Genomic DNA, 14198 nt, shown 5'->3' with positions numbered 1-14198 from the left:
CAAGTCCTGGCTCTTCCACTTAAGACCATGGGAGAATTCACTTCATCTCACTGAGCCTATAAAACGTGGATTGTAGGAATCATGACCATTAGATTTGAGGGGTGGGAAAGCATTTTGTTAAAAATAACAATGAGATGAAGAACCTGTAACTCCCATCAATGTGGGCAATGGCCAAGTAAGCCAGCCTCTCGCTTTCTCTTTTTATGAGTCTCTGTGGCGCGCGCACACACACACACACACACACACTTTAAACTTTAAAGTCTCAGGCATACTGGCATTTCAGGAATAAGGCAAGTCCCCAAAGATGGCCTTTCTTCAGAAGCTCACGAAAAAGGAATTAAGAAACTTGCCCAACCGTGACCTGAAGCCAGAGGTATGAAGGGCATGACAGCCACAGGACCTTTGAATGTGAGATCCCCTTTTCCATCCATTGACCTACACTCCCCCTTTCCTCAGATCTGTCCTATAACGTCAGGAACAGAATGAAATTTCCCACCTGCCCCTTCTCCTTATAGCTCTGTGATACATGTCCCTGGAGAGTCCCACACATCAACACAGAACAAAAACAAAAACAACAAAGAAAAAATACCAAACCTGCCCCCTCACCACCCCCGCCCCTCTACTATGAGTTGCCCACATGATAGGAGTTCTTTTACTCAGGTTCCAAATACTAGAAATGAAATGGCCTTTTTTTTTTTTTTCACTTCTGCTATTTACGCAGAAGTGCCTGCCAGTGACCTCAAGGCTAAACCCACCATATTCAAGTTTATTTTTAGATTTCTCAGCTGTAGAAACCTACAAGATGCCAAAATGAGTTCAGTGATTCAGTCGACAAGGGGGAAGGAGTTGTGGGGGACCGAGCCCTGTGGAGAACCTGCTTCAGGCCAGGTACCTTCCTGGTTCTGTTTCGTGTCGTCCTTCCAGAGACAGAGGAAACTCTGTGAGCGATCGTACCTTCGCAGGTATTGAAATCGAGGTTCCAGGTAGTTACATGACTGTCAAAATCAATCAGTTCGTAGTGGAACCTGGATTTGAAATCAGGAATGACTCGAAACCCAGGGTTTTTGTGCCAAACCCTTCCCGCCTCCCTTCTTTTCTCTTGTTCACAGCCAACTCCCACGTACCTCCTTGACCTGAGTGTTTGCACTCTCTCTGCCCTAGCTACCTGTACCTTGCCCTTTTATGCTTGGGAACAAAAATAGGGTCAACCAGGGAAGGTTCTGGAAACATAAGGTTTTTTTTTTTCCTCCCCCCCTCAAAGCAGTGGCACAGGCCTGATTCCAACCCATCCAAGTGACTGACTGCTTGCCCCATACAAATCCTGGTGTTAAGGAGAACAGAAGCGAGGTACAACTCTCTAGTAACATGGGGCACTGCAGCTGTATCCAGGCTGGAATCCCGGCTTGCACCCTGGAGGCACTGACACGTCACTAAGCCTCCATTACCTTATCTATAAATTGGCAATGATATACCCACTTGTCAAGGTAGTTGGGCCCAGGTCAGATCCCAGCACATAGTTGATGTCTAAAAACTGCTCGTTCTCTTCCTCTCTTACCTCCCCGGGAGAGGGGAACAAGGCTACCACCAGGGAGCAGGGCCCACGGGAAGCTTTGGTAACTATCTCTGAGGAAACTGAATGGATTCCTTTAGGCCTGCCTCAAACATCTGCAGGGCCCAGGCAAGAGTACCAAGCAATGGAGGCCTACATACCACATGCCCAGATATTTATGTTATAGATCAAGCCAATAAACTGTTAAATAACATAGGTTCTATCCTAGTTTGAAAATCTATGTTTCCATAATGAAAAATGTATTTTATAATGACCTAAAAGGCCGTGTTCAAATTTAGAGTTCTCAGACTCCATGGAGAGATTCCCTCCCAGCCCTCAGCGCAGGCCTGCAGTCCACTCCCCTTTTCTCTTTCTCCGCCCCTGCCTGCACATCTAAGCTATGTCTACACCACCACCTACACATACTGCCAGCCTTTGGCCACCTCGTAAACCTGGGAGTTTCTGGATGCTGTGACCTGGAGCATGACGCGGAAGTGGGGACACAGACCCACCACGTGCCCCTCATTTGCCCGACAGGGAGGAGGGCCACCAGAAGGCCAGAAATGGGCCTTCCTCTACCCGGATCTGCGGAAAGCACTGCACGAGGTCAAGGCACTGTGTGCCTGTCCTACTAAGCAGGAATTCATGCAGTGAGCTGGCACCACGACAGTTAACCTCATCCTTCTTCTCTTGTTAAGCCCTAAACCTGACATTTGAAAGGAAATTATACTTTTGACCATTTCAGTCTATTTGCAGTAATCTTTGTCTTTCTCTACCCCCAGGGCAGGAGCCAAGGAGGGGGAGATTCTGATGTGCCTATGTTGATAGTTACACATAGAATCTCTTCAGCTCTATTTTTGTTCTCTGCTTAAAAAATCTTTGCTCTGAGAGCTATAGGGGATGATGAAACTGTTACATACTGTGTCTCACTTGTGGCAGTGGTTACACAACTGTATGCATTTATAAAAACCCCTAGACGTGGGCACTAAACTAGGTGAACTTTACTCTACGTAAATTATATCCCAAAAAATTATGTAATAAAAGTTCTTTCGTCAAACCACATTTTAAGAAAGGAGAAGGATTTGAAAGAGAAATATGTTCAGGCACCCAAAATAACTTCCTTCAGGGTGACATTTAGCATGAGTCAGTGTCACGAACATCTGTCACATTCGTAGATGCCCATCATCTTACGGATAGCCTTTCTTTTCTGGAGGAAATTCCCTTGTTAAGGTCCTGCCTCCCCAGGAAGAAGTCAAGAACTCAAACTCCCAGGCTCCCTTGAAGCTAGGACATGAGCACGTGACCTACTCTCTGCCAATCAGAAATGCAATGAAGACTGATTTCGAAGTGAGTAGGTGTGAACACCCAGACAGTAAGGGGCTTACATTTTTGCTGACGTGTTGGCAGTAGAGGCGGTCCACTCTGGGGCTTTCGGTGGTGGAGTATAGAGGGGAAAGAGGATGGATGGGGGAGTTCCATTCCTTGCTCTCGGCTACTGGCTGTGAGTCCCCTTTGGGAAAGTCCTTAACTTCTCTGAGTTTCTGTTTCCTCATCTGCAGAATGGGCAGCAGAATACTTACCTCGCAGGATTACTGTGAGATCGAATGAGGTGATGCAGGGTCTGGCATGCCGCAGAGTCTGAATAAGTATTAGCTCCCTTCCTTCCTCAAACGGTAGGTAAGATCCTTGAAATTAATGGCCCTGCCTTACCAGCCTTCCCAGAGTACAGACCCTATGAGTTTTACTCAGAAGCCAAAGCTGACGCTAACCTGTAAGGAGCAGGGGCAGGTGGCCATGCAATTACGTAGAGATAGGCACATTAAGCTTCCCTCCTCCACCCAAATCCTCCCTGTTGTACCAGAGTGGCCACTATTTCATGAGCTCTAGGTGAATCCTATTTGGGGTCAATTCAACAGAAAAACCCTTCGGTGTGACTTAACATCCACTAGTTGAACACCAAAAATATGCCAGGTGCTGTGAAATAAACATCTAAGAAATAAATAAGGTGCCACTTAGTTGTACCCTGATGGAGAAAGATGCATACATGCCTAGGATAAATATTAGACTGAGGGTGCCATCACAGCAGTGTGAACAGCATGGTGTGGGCATCAGGTGCAAATGGCGTGCTGTGGGCTTGAGACATCAGAAATTCCTCAGGAGCTGAGGGCTGTTTGAGTTGGGTCTTAAATAACAAGTTAGAGTCTAACAGGGGAAGAAAGAGACTTCTCCCCTTGAGAAGTGCATAGTGCTTTGGGAGAACTCAAAGTTGGCCCAGAAAGGCTGGGTACAGGTTGGGGTTGGAGACTGAGGCCAGGGCTGGTGAATGAGCTGTGTTGAGAAGGGCTTTGCATGCACAAGAGGAGAACAAAGCAGACACGGTCTCCCTAAACAATTGTGTGAGAAGGATGGTTTCAAGACTCCTCCTGTGTTTTCTTTCTCACCAATGCTCTACTAGGATTTCCGAAATGTGCTTAAACGGAGCTTCTCTGAATGCCACAGCCCCTCCTGCAGATGATCAATGGAATCCCCAACCGTGAGGCCAGAGAGGACATCCGGGATCATCTGGTTCAGCCCCCAGAGGAGGAAGCAAGAGAGGGGATCCTGGAAACTTGGCGGGCCCGGCTGAGACTGGAACTCCAAACTCTCCCACCACAACAGATGGTCTTGAGCTAAACAAGCATAAAGACACTGGGCTTTCTAATAACTAACATGTACAAACTCCAGGCACTGAGCCAGCAGCCCGCAGGTGAGAGATCACGGGCAGCTTCTTGGAATGTGCCGTGGGACTGCTGAGTGGCTCTAGGCCCTGGGCCTGAGCCTGTTCATATGCCCCAATTCTGGAGGGTCCTCCTGGACCCAGGAGTGGACCCTGACTGCGGTGAAGTCAGATGGGATGCAGCAGCGGCTTGTTGGGGATGTGATCCTGTGCTTTGAGAGGAGGGGCTTCAAGCCGGGTGGGTATGAAGATGCTACAGGCACCAGAGTCCTTGCCAAGCACGGTCGTGACCTGCAGACGAAGCCCTTCTAATGAGCCCTCCTCAGCTGCGGGAGCTCCGGCTGGTGGCAGCCATGGTCTGGGAAGGCCTCGACGTGGTCTGGTCCTCAAGGGCCCTGATAGGACACAATGACTCAGCAGAGACTGCCCCCGACACCATCAGAGGGGACTTCAGCATCCACATCAGCCACACCAGTGACTCCATGGAGGGGGCCCAGACGGAGATCCAGCTATGGTTCCAGAGCAGTGAGCTGGTGGATTGGACAGACGAAGGCAACCAAAGCAGCATTTACCCAGCCTGAGCCCTCAGGCTGCCCTCAGCCGCCCCATCAGCCACCCAGGATCAACTACCTCTGTCAACGAGAACTCGAGCCTGCATCCATGGTCTACCTATCTGCTCCAGACCACCTCCTTGTCCACCTTCTGCCCCACTGCAGCCCAGGGAGGTTGAGCAACCAAACTTTACGCACCTTCAAGTATCCTAAGCCAGCAAGGACTCGGACCAAATCCTCTCTGTACCAAAGTGCCAGAAAACCTTTGGGGTGTCTCCAAAAGTGTGTAGTGTGACCTCCCTTCCCCGAGAGGAGGTGGACATTAAAATTCAGTGTGTCATGCACAGAGGTGGATCATTTATTATTTTCTGCCATGTCTGAGGTAACGATGAAGACTTTATGGAAAGTTGTAAGAGTCTGAGAGTAGAAATGAAGCTTACCCTCTCGCACACCTTACTTGATTAATTAACTAACTAACATGTACAGACTCCATTGTGAAATATGTAGGATTAGCCTAATGGTGGGCTCGGTCTGGGGGGTGGGGAGTTGGCACTGTGGATTTCTCACCCATCACTTGCCTTAAGATCAACCTCACCATTTCCGGCCCCTGCTTTCACCACAGAGGCTATTTTAGCCCGAGTTTCCAGTCGCCCTCACCACCTCCCCGAGATAAAGGTCACTGCAGAAGTCATCACCAGGTTCTCACTAAGGAACAAAAAGAGCCAAGGGGATTCTGGGCAGCCCTCCACCACACACAGGGGCTCTGGCACGGAGCTGTTGGGACAGTTGGCATAGTGTGGCCATCCCTTCTCCCCACGGGCTGAAACTAGAATGGCAGGAGGTTTCTCTGAGCAATTCTAGAACAACTGCTCCCTTGCTTTCCCTTTCACCTTTCCTCAGACCCCCATTCTCACCTGCCCCCACTCCTTCCCTCACAGAGCTTGGCGACGTGAAAAACACAGACCTATAAACTCTTCCTCTCGACACTGAACCCAGGTGGCAAAACAGGAAGCATCTTCTTGTTAAGGCAAACCCATTGTGTTCTCCGTGCACGCGTGTCCCGACAAGCAGCAGGAAACCGCCACCGGGCCGTGGCAACAGGTGTCAGGGTGACCTGACGCCTCCTGCTAGCCTGTGCCTGGCCCTCCTTCCCTTTCTTCCTCCTGGACAGCCGCCTCCTTCCTCCTGCAGCCTGACAGCTCTTCACCTCATACCTCTTGCTCCTGCCCTTCGTGGTGGTCCAAGGCCTGATACAGACCTTAAAAGGCCCTAAACCCTAAAAAGATTATAGCTGCTCTCCAAATGTAATCTGTAACACTGACCAACCAACACACACACACACACACACACACACACACACGCTGGAATTAAGAGAGCTGCTTCTTTAGATTTTTGGGTTACAAAATTCTAGGTAAGTTCAAAGCAGAACGTTTCTCAAATTTGGGGTGTCCCTGTCTGGTTGGAGCCCTAAATCTAACTAACCAAGTTACCCAGCACTGACAGAGGCCCACTCTGCTTGGCTTCACATGGGAGTAGATTGTTCCCAAGTAAACTAAAACAGGGATTGGAGCTGGGGGAGGGCTAAGAGATATGATCGTGGACTTGATCTACTTGCCCAGAGGGAGGGGAGCCAGAGGACACTCGGGAGAGTCAGGAAATTGGTGCTTTGACCAGGGCTCCAGCTGCAGGAAAGGCAGGACTGAGTTTCTGCAGATCTGGCTCCCTCCAAGGGACTCTGGGCATGCTTCCTTCTGGTAGGTCTCTCCAGATCAGACCTTCTAGAGAAGATCTCTGTTCTTTCTTGCCCTTTTCAAGACTCACCCTGTTCTTTCTGATAGTAATGGGGGCGGGGGGGGGGTGAGTTTATGGTAAGCTAAGTTATTCCTTTGTATTTATTTATTTTTATTTTTTACGTTTTCCACTTTTACTGAGACATAATGGACATAACAAACACTGTATTAAGTTCAAGGTACACAGCACAATGACTTTGATTTACACATATTGTGAAATGATTGCCACAGTTTGTTAACATCTATCATCTCGTAGATACAAAAAGAAATGAAAAAATTTTTTTCTGGTGATAAGACCTCTTAAGATTTACTCTCTTAGGAACTTTCAACTATACTGCCCGTCAGGGTTGCCTACAGTGACCATGTTTCCTACCACACTCCTGCTCAGTCTTTACTGCTCCTGAACTCTTCCCACCTTGTCTTGTGGTCTCATGTTTCAGCTGACGCCTCAGCTTGACAAAGATAAATGTGTTTTTATTAACATTTTTGAGATTTCAGCGAAGAGGGAAAATCCAGACTTTTAAATACTGTTTTCAGACATGCCTTTGGTATATTTTAATTTCTTCCGGATTTTGTACTCAGCCAATATCATCTAGTCTGCATGTCCTGTATAACATACCTGAGTAGACCAGTTAGTCTAACCTAGGCCTTTAAAAACTAATCTTGAAAAATCAGTATTTTCCCAGTCTGTTGTCAGAATTAGCACACGAACCACGTTTCACTTGAGAAAACTTGATGGATCAGATCAGTAGATAGTATATCACTCTTTACAAAGTCTAGCAGCCTACCTTCTTAACTGGAAAGCACAACTCTAACCAATTGATTCCAAAAAAGGAGTTCATCAAAAGGATACAAGGTGGGTCCGAGAATTGGTAAGAAACAGCAAGACCACGTTCAGGGCTTTGCAGACAGAGACAACTCAGCTAAGGTATATTCTTACATATATATGGGTGGTTGAACTGAATACAAAAGTTTCTTGCAGATCCTGCCCCCTGCTCCTTCTTAGAAACCTTTGCTCATGGGCAGGACTTCCCCAAAAGCAGTACGCACATCCTCGGAGAATAGGACAGGGTGCAGAAAGTGTAGTATGAGGGCATCTTTTCCAGGCGAGGAGGGGGACAGCCAGGACCTGTCTTTCATGTATGTCAGGTCATGCCTAGCGTCAGTCTGGCATGATGGGAAAAGCCCCTTAGCTTAGAATCAAAGGTCAAGTCACTTTCTCTCTTGGAAGTCTCAGTTTCTTTAATCAGAAAACTGAAACGTAGCGAACAGAGTAGCCCTGGAGGTTACATGGATAAGATATAAGAATGTGCTTAGAAATATGCAAGTTCCATGCATATGCAGAGACTGATTACTTCCCATTAGTTGGCATGCTCTTTGGTCATTAGTTGACTATGGTTTATCGGGCCTTCAAGTCCTAGCACTTGACTCAACACCTGGCTGAGTAGGGGCTCAGTAAATGGATGCCAGGTGAATGGATGGATAGACGAATGGACAAGCAGAGTCGTGAGGAACAGTCAACTCTAGGAAATGCTTTGCACACCATCTATTGACACATCACAACAGCAGAGAGAGATTCATTCGCTCCAAAGATACAGCGAAAGCAAAAGATGTTTCACATGCCGAACACAACTTACCCATCGCTCAGGTAACAAAGACCAGAAACCTGACCCACAGGCTACGTGTTCCCTGCAAGAAGGCCAAGTTAAACAGTGTGGCTCTCCCTGTGTCCTGAACTCCCAAACTGAGAGATGCTGAGAAAGTAAGCAACCTGTTCAAGGTCTGCTGGGCAACACTTCTGGCCTTGGCACTCGCTACTGACCACTCACCACTACCTTCCTTCCTTCCCCTGGGTCACTCCGACTCCTCTTTGATGGCACTTTTTTCATGGCCTTCCTGATTCCCTTCCTGTGTGCTCTAGTGGCTTCCTGGGCTTGCCCCACCCCTACTCCATTCGTTCCTACAACATTGTACTATATTTTGTCTTCCATTATTTTTAAAATATTCTGAAATATTTAAATATATAAAGGTATAATGAATAATACAATCATATTCCTAGATACCTCTCCATTTGCAACCTCTTCCCTTCCCATATTGAGTTTAATGTATGCCTTGTCATGCACATTTTTGTACTTTCAGTGCTTATGGGTTAACTCCCTCTCTATTTTTCCATCTTCCCCACTATTATGGAATAAATGTTTGTGTGTCTCCAAAACCCATATGTTGAAGCCCTAACCCCAAGGTGACTGCATTTGAAGGTGGAGCCTCTAAGGCAGTAATTAAGGTTAAATAAGGTCGTAAGAGTGGGACCCTGATCCAATAGGATTAATGTCCTTATAAGAAGAGATATCAGAGGCCTCACTTTCTCTCTCCTTCTCCCTCTCCCTCTCTTCCCGCCCCTTTGCACACACTGAGAAAAGGCTATGTGAGGACATAGTGAGAAGGTAGCCATCTGCAAGCCAGAAAGAGACGCTGACTCTCCTGGACCCTGATCTGGGACTTCCAGGCTCCAGAACTGTGCGGAAATAAATTTCTATTGTTTAAACCACCCAATGTATGGTATTTTGTCAGCTTGAGCTGACTGCTACATCCACTGTGCCCCAAGTGGGCTAGGAAAGGCCAGGGACCATGGGTGTTCATTTTTGTAGACTCCACAGCCATGCCTGACACATACGTGCTTGTCAAATATTTGTAAAATGAATGAAAACGAAGTCACTGCAGAACCAAAACCGATGTCTTAGGGCCTATTCCCCGGGACCAAAGTGTTCTCTGCTCTGCCACAATACAGGTCCTATTCAAGTTGCTGCTGAGACCACCATCTATAGTCAACTCCCAACAAAGTAAATTTAAGAGGAGAAAAGGGAATTCGCAAGAAAATAGTGCAGGAAGTGCTGGCATCTTAAGAAAGTCGTTTTAGCCACCAATTAAATGTTTATCAGGCACCCGCTTATTAGGAATTCAGTGTTGGACAGCCTCCATTTCTATAAGGCAATAGTTTTTTTTTTTAGTTTTTTTATGTGTTTATTTTATTTTTGAGAGAGAGAGAGACAGAGTGCGAGTGGGAGAGGGGCAGAGAGAGAGGGAGACACAGAATCTGAAGCAGGCTCCAGGCTCTGAGCTGTCAGCACAGAGCCTGATGTGGGACTCGAACTCACAGACCATGAGATCATGATCTAAGTTGAAGTCAGACGCTTAGCTGACTGAGCCATCCAGGTGCCCCGGCAATCAGTCTTTAAAAGACCAAAGACCTAGTGGTTCTAAGATGCCCTGGATATAAGCAAGCACTATGTGTCTGCTTCTGTTATGGACATGTCCTTTGTATGGACACTTTGGAGTATTCATGGCACTCCAAATGGAGAACATAAGCTCAGAGACCTCTCCTTCAGTTTATAAGACTAAGCACATCCGTGGCACAGCTTGAACATGATCGTGGCCACTCCCACGAGCCCCTAAGCATCAGTAAGGGGCTTTACTTCTAGAGTCTCTGCTTTGACTTCTAAGATTCTCCAGAGGGAAAGAGGCAACAGTCTCAAGAAGCTGGCTTCAAGTCTCTTGCTCAACGTGCATCTCATGCTCCATAACAAGTGTGATGAGACAGAACCCTCCATGATGGAGGATACCACTGTGGGACCCATTATTGAACTACTATTGAATTATACCAAACTACATAAAAAATCTGTTGTTGTTGTTGTTGTTGTTGTTGTTTAAATCACGGCATTGTTTGAGACAATGCAAAGACGACCCAGAAAAGTACCCAGCACAATTTTGTTTTCAAGAAGCATAGAGTCTATTCCAGAATAGAAAATAGTTCACGTGCCATGGCCATATATACCAATTTGGGTGTCACCAAACTAAAGTGCTATGGAAGTGGAGAGAAGAAAGGGCAGAGGAGGTGGGCCATCCTGAGTGTCCAAGGATGGGATGGGACTTGGAAGGTCATACTGAGTTCTTCCTACACTGCACCTCCCATAAAGAGTGTATTCACAGTAAATAGTCACTGACGGCATGCTAACACGCATGAGGGATTATGAGGGAAAGCTCATAATCAGTGTCGAAAATACTAGGGAATCCCCAACGTCTCACTCAGAGACCAGCTAAGAAACTGAAACTGAAGGCTCCCAGGCCACAACATGCCACATCCACGTAGCCAGAGTTGGAGGGGCTTGGCAGTACAGTGAGAGGAGGAAAAGGCTTTGAAGCGAGCACCACCACTTAGCATCAGGCAGAAGCTACTAAGGAGACCACAATCAGTAGCAGCCCATTATCTCTCTACCCCCAAAAACGTGGCGTATCTGCCACAAAATTCTCTAGTCCTTCCCAGTGTACTTGTGGACTTTCCATGGTGGCCTATACCAGTGAGAGAACCAAGAAAATCCCTAAGGATAACAAGGAATATCCTGAAAAGAAAGTCTGGAGCTTATGTGGTCTAATCCCGTAACTTTTTAGATGGGCAGCCAAGAACCAGAGAGAGGAAGTGACTTGAGCAAAGTCACATAGTAAGTTATGGCAGAAGCAAGACTAGAACACAGATCTTCTGCCTCTGAATTTATTTTTTCTTAGAAGCATCTGGCACATGGAAAAGGGCTCCAGGAGGAAGCTTCCAGAATAATTCCAAACTGAAGTTGTCCTGACATTCCTTACCAACACCCTGCCCAGATATAACCCCTGAGGATCCTTTCCACCTGGTTCAAGAGATTGCCCATATCCCTAAAAGCAAATGGGTTCCAGATGCCAATGATGAGAGTAGCCAAAACCTTTGGGCTGGAGGAAAAGTTCGATGAGGTCTTCTCATGTTTCCATTTAGGGATTTGGAATAACAGGGAGTGGTTAAGCAATAAGCAGGATGCCATAAAAAAAAAGTCCTGCACTTCAGAGTCTCAGATGCCAAAGTTTAGGCATCTTCTAGGCAGCCCAGTCTCCTCACTTTGCACTTGAGAAAACTGAGGCCCAGAGAGGGGAGGCAATTTGCCCAAGATCATACAGGGAGCTAAGCCCACTGCACTATACCCCAAAAGAATGTTCATATGTCTGGGGAGACGAAATCCTATTCTATCTACTTGCCCATCTGCTCGGTGAAATGTTGGATTTTTTCCCCCGTTATCTTAGGTAAAGCATCATTTCATGCTTGGTTTTGGTTATAACTGTAGGGAACAGGGGTATAATCTAACCTTAACTTCTTCTATACCTTAAACTCTTTGGGGACAGGAATCACCTTGTATCAGTCAGGGTTGAAGCAAGCAAGACCCACTCTAGATATTTAAAACAAAATCAATTTAATATGGAGGGCTAGTTATCCAGGTGATGGAAGAGCTGAGAAGTCAAACAAGGGATGGTGAGGCTGCCCAGAGATTAATAACAGTAGAAAGTTTCCAGCATCCCTGCGGCTGAAGGGACACAGGAAGAAAGTAGTATTACCAAAGCCCAGAAACTAGGGCAGGAGCTGCAGCCAAGGTGGGGGTACTCATCAGGTGCCGGCACCACAGCAGCAGGGGCTGGCTGATGGACTCTAGGGTCACAGACATGAAGCCACTGCTGGGGACACCACTGGAAGCAGAGAAGGAAACACCCTAGTGATGGAAAAAGCCATACCATGCAAACAACACCCACAAATGAGTTTGAAAGGCTATACTAATATCAGACGAAACAGACTTTAAGACAAAAATTGATTATAGAGACAAAGAAGAACATTTAGTAATGATATAGGGATCAATCCATCAAGAAGATATAACAAATACACATATATGCAGTTAAAAAACAGAGCCCAAAAACACATAAAGCAAACACAGAATCAAAGGGAGAAATATTCAATTCAACAATCATGATCGGAGATTTCAAAACCCTACTTTCAATAACGGATTAAAAAACTAGGCAGTAGATCAATAAGGAAGCAGAAAACTTGACCAACTATAAATCAACTGAACCCAACAGATGTCCATAGACTGCTTCACCCAACAACAGCAGAGTACATATTCTTCTCGGGTGCACATGGAACATTCTCCAAATAGACCATATGTTAGGCTATAAAATGAATCTCAACAAATTTTAAAGAATTAAGATCAGGGTGCCTGGGTGGCTCAGTTGGTTAAGGTCTGACTCTTGATTTCAGCTCAGGTCACAATCTCATGGTTTGTGAGTTTGAGCCCTGTGTTGGGCTCTGTGCTGACAGTGTGGAGCCTGCTTGGTATTCTCTCTCTTCCTCTCTCTCTGCCTCTTCCCTGCTCTCTCTCAAAATAAATAAACATTAAAAAAAAACTACACATATAAAAATATTTTAAAAAAATAAAAGAACTAAGACCACGCAAATGATAGTCTCTGATCACAATCAGTAACAGAAGGAATGGGGCACCTGCGTGGCTCAGTCAGTTGAGCATCCAACTTCAGCTCAGGTCATGATATCATGGTTCATGAGTTCGAGCCCCACGTTGGGCTCTGTGCTGACAGCTCAGAGCCTGGGGCCTGCTTTGGATTCTGTGTCTCCCTCTCTCACTCTCTGCCCCTCCCCCACTCGTGCTCTGTCTCTCTCTCAAAAACAAATAAACATTAAAACAATTAAAAGAAAACAATAACAGAAGGAAAATTTCAGAATCCACATTATGTGGGAATTAAATAACACACTTGTAAATAATCAATGGACCAAAGAACTCACAAAGGAAATTAGAAAATATTTCTAATGAAAATACAACATATCAAAACCTATGGGATGCAGCTAAGTCAGTGCTTGGAAATTTACAGCTATAAATGACTATATTGGGGAAAAAAAGAAGAAATATTTCATATAAAGAACCTAGCTCTCACCTTGAAAAATCAGAGAAAGAAGACCAAACTAAACCTGAATCAAGTAGAAGGAAAGAAAGAATAAAGGCAAGAATGTAACCAAATGAAATAGAGAATACAAAAAAGTAGGGAAAATCAATAAAACCAAAAACTGGTATACTGAAGAGATTTACAAAATTGACAGATCTCTAACTAGACTTACCCTGATACCCAAACCACACAAAAACATCACAAGAAAATAGGACTACAGACCTTTATCCCTTATAAACATATATGCAAAAATCCTCAACAAAATGTTAACACCCAATTCAGCAGCATATAACAAAGATTAGGGGCTCTTGGGTGGCTCAGTCAGTTAAGCATCCCACTCTTGATCCCAGTTCAAGTCAAGATCTCCCAGTTCATGAGATCAATCCCCACCGTGGGTTCTGTGCTGACATCGAGGAGCCTGCTTAGGATTTTCTTTCTTCCTCTCTCACTGCACTCCTGCTCTCTCCTTTCTCTCTCTCTCTCTCTCTCTCTCTCTCTCTCTCTCTCTCAAAATAAATAAGTAAACTTAAAATTTTTTTTGAAAAAAAAAAAAACATTATACACCATAACCCAATAATTTATCCCAGGTATCCAAGGCTGGTTCAACATACAAAAATCAACCTACATAATACACCATATTTAATAGAATAAAAGACAAAAAAAAACAAAAACCAAGGTGGAAACAGAGAAAGCATTTAACAAACTCCAACAAATTGGGAATAGAGGAGACCATGATATATAGAAATTAACTCAAAATGGATCAGAGTTAAATGTCAGAGCTAGAAGTA

General features: G+C 45.5%; 1 pseudogene; it reads left to right on the top strand.

Annotated features, from left to right (window-relative positions):
* The first annotated feature begins 304 nt into the window (after window positions 1–304).
* On the top strand, window positions 305–5346 carry LOC122484676 (annotated as a pseudogene).
* The last annotated feature ends 8852 nt before the right edge of the window (window positions 5347–14198 follow it).

The sequence above is a fragment of the Prionailurus bengalensis genome, chromosome E1 (assembly GCF_016509475.1).
Source record: "Prionailurus bengalensis isolate Pbe53 chromosome E1, Fcat_Pben_1.1_paternal_pri, whole genome shotgun sequence".
Lineage (NCBI taxonomy): Eukaryota > Metazoa > Chordata > Mammalia > Carnivora > Felidae > Prionailurus > Prionailurus bengalensis.
This window is presented reverse-complemented; position numbering and strand designations above follow the sequence as displayed.